Raw genomic sequence first — 6,146 nt, 5'->3', positions numbered from 1 at the left:
ATTTGCTCGAGCGGGCACCAGTAACGTCTCCATTGTGAGACTTGTTCTTACTGTTTTTGGCATATCGAATACACCACAGGTAGCTTGCCAGGCTCTGCTGTGTGGGCAGGATACTCTCGTTAGCTTGCCAGGCTCTCCAAAAGAGACAAAGGAATTGAACCCAGGTTGGCTGTGTGCGAGGCAAACGCCCTACCCGCTGTGCTATTGCTCCAGACCGGATACACCAGTAAAAAGAAATAGTTTGCTAAAACAAGCTAAAATTTATTTCATAATCTTAATGTAACGTTTCTTCAATAGCATGAAGATAATGAGCAATATGAGTGGGGAATGTTTTATAATTCAGTACATTGTGATTTCATTGTGCCCTTGATTTATACTGTGTTGCACAAGGAAAGTCTCTCTAGGAAAATGACAGACAAGTGGGTTTATGTATAAGAAAGTTAACCAAAGGTTAAAAGAACATAAAAAAATAAAATAGTCTCTACAACACTGCTTATGCACAGTTTCTAAACTCATTTGGTATTTGAAATAAGGCCAGTGTGGTGATATAGCAGGAACATGTGTGAGACAATTAAGGGTGAACATACAAGTAGAGATCAGATTAATGCAGACCTTGCAAAGTTTGTCAAAAAGTATTTAAAAAAATTGTATTATAATAAAATGGATAGCCTTTTGATAGTTACAGATTCCTTTACAAGGTCTGAGTTTCATTTGTTTGAAAATGATTGAATATTAGAAATTCAAAGACTTCTGCCTATACCCTATTCTTTCTCTTATTAGAGTTTTTCTATAGCGGGCTTGAATTACAATGCATTTGTTTAGTTACCAGATTTACTGAGGGTCTTCTAGATGTCAGGCTCCCTACAAAAAAGCTAGATATTTCAATATGCCTCTTAAGAGACAGTGATTGTATCATGTGCAATGGAAACAAAATGTCTCAAACTCCATCCCTTGATCCATGCCTCACAATCTGTTTGAGGAACTTTTCTTTAATAGAGACCAATAAGCAATGGGTCTTAAGGATTGTGTGGAGCTGGGAGGTCATAGCACCTTTCTAGAAATTATTTCTAGGACCCAAACACCTACCTTTTTTTTCATCAGGGTCACATAGGTGTTCCATCCAGGGATGGCTTCCTGCCCCCTGAAGTACCAGCTCATTCCCTAAGTATCAGTGCAGGCCTTCCAGTGTGTTCCTATCCATAGCAAATGCACAAGACAACATACCTGTTAAAATCAGGTAGACATTGCAATTCAGACCTGTGGGTCCTTTTAGTCATACTCTTCCATGCCCAAATCCACAAAATACCTACTCTATATCTAGCAGAAACCAAAGGCAAACCCAACCCATGCTAAGTCTTATACCACAATATACCTGTGGAACTACCCTGCCTGCAACTTGGAATAGCAGCTCTTTGCCCACCTTCCATGAACCCGAATCTCAAGAGAAGGGTTGCCTTCAAAAACTACTGAGTCAGAGTGGAATTGCAACGGATGGGACAAATGCAGGCTAGGATATACAAAGAGGCAAACCTAAAGGACCCTTCCCTGAGAAGAAAGTGGGAACTCAGCTCAACCTTCTGCCTCAGTTCAACATTCATAGTACCCACGGAGGCTGGTATCCCAACCAAGCTACAGTGGCAATATCTTCACATGCTATCTCCTCAGCACTACATTATATGGAGGACAATTGTGCTGCTAGACTGCATCAGCTTCTAGACTCTTTCTATGCCACATTGATGAGATTCCACATAAAGCAACAGAATGAAATGCCTACACCCTTGGTCAAGCTCCTATATTCTTCAGCTTCACAATATCAGTGCATTCGATTGGGGAAGAAAAGCCATTTAGCTTATTTCATAGAAAATTGCAGAGCACTAAACTCAATAAGGAAACAGAAAAATTTACTCCCGATGGATGAATCAAGAAAAAGCACTGGGAGATTCTTAATGGAATAAAGCTATATAAACTACCAGAATAAAACTTCAGAGCAATGCTCATAATGATGCTTACTGAAATCAGGAGAACAATGGGTGAATAAAATGAGAGCTTCAACAAGAAAAAGTGGAATTCTGAAAAAAGTCTCAGAAATCACAGAAATAAAAAAAATGCACTAACAATACTGCAAAATTCAATTGAAGAGCTCAATATTAGAATGTCATAAGCTGAAAGCTAAAGAAGAAAATGAAATATAAGGTAGTAAAGTACATTTAAAAGAGGAATTAAAAATAAACATGGCATAATGTGCTGATGGGACAAAATCAGGAGAAACAATAGTTGTTGTTACCAGAAAGAAGGTGGAATATAAACCTTATCTGAAGATAGGATAGCAGAGAATTTCCCCAAAGTGAGAAAGAAGATGGACAGATTAAGCAGGTTCAAATAAGTTCAACAAAAATAGACTCACATATATTTGAGTATATGTTGTAATAAAAATTGAAAAATAAACAGACAAACCTAAAATCAGCAATAGAAAAGCAGAGTCACAGATAAGGGAGTCATTATTAGCATATCCTTAGACTTTTCATTAAAATTTTGTAGACTACAAGGGAATAGCTTAATATGTTCAAAGTCATGAATGAAAAAGATCTCCAAATAAGTATACTATTCCAAACTAGGTCATCTCTCAAGTTGAAGGAGTGAAAAAAGAATTTAACAGACACAAAACATTTTAGTTTGTCTCTAAAATACAAGCTTTCCAAAAATAGTGAAATTACTTCTGTAAAATGAATAGAAACTGCCCTAGGGGCACCATGATGCTAAACATACCAGATATAGGACAGGAAGACAGTTACTGAAATTTCTTAGAATGAAGTTGGTCTATAAACTTAGAACCTGATGCGTAAAACTCGTGATAACCTCAGAACAAAAATAGAAGAAACATACACAAGAAGACAATGAAATGTAAATGGAAGCACACAAGATAAATCTCAAATAAAGCATATAGTACATTCATACTTTTATATCAACAAGTTTCCTCAATGTCAATGGTTTGAACTCACAAATCAAAACACAAACAGTGGCCTTTTAAATCAGAAGACTAACATAGTCTTACAACTGTTTGCAAGAAACTTATTGGACATCAAAACATAAAAAACTCAAAGTAAAAGGCTAAGAATCAATTCTGTAATAAAATAACAGCTTAAAATATCTATAAGATAAATAATATTTAGCTAGATAAAATAAATATCATGATAAAAAGGCAATCAAGTGATAGGAAAGTAATTTTATAATGGCTTAAAGATAAATAGATCAACAAACATTTTGCACTCATTAAGAAATGCATCAAATAAAATATCATCTAAAATACATACAACAGACCTAAGAAAATGACAGTTGATGATGTCAGAAGATATTAAAATGTTAAGGCACTTGATTTGAATTGAATGGAGTAGACCTCAGATTGATTCCTAGCACATGTATGGTCCTCTGAGATCAATGGGTTGACTTCTGAGCACAGAGAGAGGAGTAATTCTTGAGTACCCCTGGGTGTGGCCCAAAAACAAATTTTAAAATGACAATGACATCAATACAATATCAGTAAGGGATTTCAATACCAGGCTCTTATACAACAATGATCATGCAGAGATATATTTAGCAAGGAAACAATAGCTCTGAACCAAGAATTTTTCCACGTGGGCTTAACAGGTGCCTGTAGGGCATTCCACATCCCTCCAAAGTAATGTACATATACATTACTTTCAAATATTCATATAATACTTGAGGATTAGCCATATACTGAAGAATTAGCAATACACTATCACAAAATAAGTATCTATAGATTCACAAAAATTGAAATCATATTGATATCTTTTCAGATCACAATGACAAAAAACTAGAAATTAACTACCAAAAGAAATATAGGAAAAAAATTAAAATATACATAAACTAAAAATCTACCAGGTCAAAGGGAAAAAAATCAAAGGGCAAAATTAAAAATGTCTTCATTCTGTCACTGTCATCCCATTATTTATCGATTTGCTAGAGCAGGTGCCAGTAACGCCTCCATTTGTCCTAACCCTGATATTTTAGCAGTCTCTTTTTATTCATCTTTCCCAATGGTGCTGCATTGGAGGCTCTTTCAGGATTAGAGGAATGAGACCCATCATTGTTACTGTTTCTGGCATATCGAATATGCCACGGGAAGCTTGCCAGGCTCTGCCATGCGAGCAGCATACTCTTGGTAGCTTGCCGAGTTCTCCGAGAGGGAGAACTAGACAATAAGCCTTGAGCCAACAAAAAATATAAAATAAATTATTCAGTATCTGCCTTTGTTGCAGGCTTGGGTGGTGGTCAGGAAATTCAAAATAATGGTGGTGGGAAGATGTAATGGTGGTGGGATTGGTGTTGAAATATTGAATGTAATAAATTATTGTGAACAACTTTATAAAAATAAAATTTTTTAAAAAAGAAAAATATCATATGATCTAACTCATATGTAGGATATAAAGAAACAAAGCCTGAGAGTAGACAAAACCAACATTTAGAAACTAGATGTGAACTGATATCAGCCAGAGCAGGTTGAGCCATGCTAATAGCTTTTAAATGCATACTAATAGCTTTTAAGCAGGGGCAGGAGAGCTAGTGCATGCTTTGCACACACTAGACCAAGGTTTAATCCCCAGCACCCCATATGGTCCCAAGAAGCTAAACCATAAGGAAAGACTTCTTCATATCAAGAACATGTAATCAAAAAAGACACATACGTATCAGATAAATAGCTCAACAGATTGAGCACGTGATTTCATGTAGGAGGCCGAGGCTCAATCCCTACCACTCCCTGAGCTGAGAGCCAGAAATAACACCTGAACACTGAGGTGTGACCTCCAAATACAAAACAAAACATGTAAGTTTGGACAAGAAAGTGGAGAAGTAAGCCTTCCTTTCCCCGGCAGCATGGCGACCACCATCTTATAAGGTCCACTAAACAGAGGTACAAGCTTGCAATGATGTGATATCTGGCAGAAATTTCTCTGGACTTCAACATCATTATCATCATCATCATCATCACATTGATCATCAAACTTCTCGAGCTGTCTCAGTAAAGTCTCCATTTGTCCTAGCCCTGAGATTTTAGAAGCCTCTCCTTACTCATCCTTCCCAACGATGTCGCATTCGAGGCTCTCTCAGGGTCAGGGGAATGAGGCCCAGCATTGTTATTGGTTTTGGTGTATGAATATGCCATGGGGAGTTTGCGAGGCTCTCCCATGTGGGCAGGTAACTCTCAGTAGCCTGCTGATTCTTCCAGAGGGAGAAAAAGGTTATAAGATGTCGTGCAAACCTCATGCATGAAGGTACCAGAAGAAGAACCCAGGTGTGTGGGACCAGGGCTGAGACCTCCAAGCCTGCTCAGATTGGGACTGGGCCTCCCCCGCCCAGATTTCCCATTTCCCAGTAGCTAGGTGGTCACACCCAGGGACTGCCCCCGGTGCCCTGTAATCCCATCAATGGCCAACATCCAGAGACTTCTCTGGACTTAATTACTAAAATACCAGAAATCCAAAGCTGTGCGGCCACTATCCCAGCCGTGCAACCTCATATGCTCTCCATTCTCAGCAATGGAAAACAAATTATCAAGTGATGCCTTTTCGGCAGGTCTGATTGTTGGGGGGAAATTCCAAATAATAATAGTGAGTTTTCTGTTGAAATATTGAATGTAATCAACATAAAGAGAGAGTAAAATGAAAATCATCAGCCACACAGATGGGAGGGGGGCTGGGAGGGTAGGAGTTATACTGGGGTTCTTGGTGGTGGAACATGTGCACTGGTGAAGGGACGGGTGTTTAATCATTGTATGACTGAGACTTAAACCTGATAGGTTTGTAACTTTTCACGCGGTGATTCAATAAATTTTTTTTTAATAAAAAACAAAACAAAGTGGAGAAGGGACTGGAGAGAGAGAACAGCACACAGAGCACTTGCCTGGCATGTGACTGACCAAGGTTGAATCTCATCAACCCATATGGTCCCTGAGACCTGCAATGAGTGATCCCTGAGTGCAAAGCCAAGAGTTAGCCCTGAGCACTGCTGGTTGTGGCCCCCACAAAAATGTGGAGAAATTTAAGCCCTCTTACTCTTTGGTATGAAAAAGTAAAATGATACAGCCACTTTAGAAAAGTGATAGATGCTCAAAAGATTAAACATATGGG

The sequence above is a fragment of the Sorex araneus genome, chromosome 1, assembly GCF_027595985.1.
Source record: "Sorex araneus isolate mSorAra2 chromosome 1, mSorAra2.pri, whole genome shotgun sequence".
Taxonomy (NCBI): Eukaryota; Metazoa; Chordata; class Mammalia; order Eulipotyphla; family Soricidae; genus Sorex; species Sorex araneus.
Note: the sequence above shows the minus strand (reverse complement) of the source record.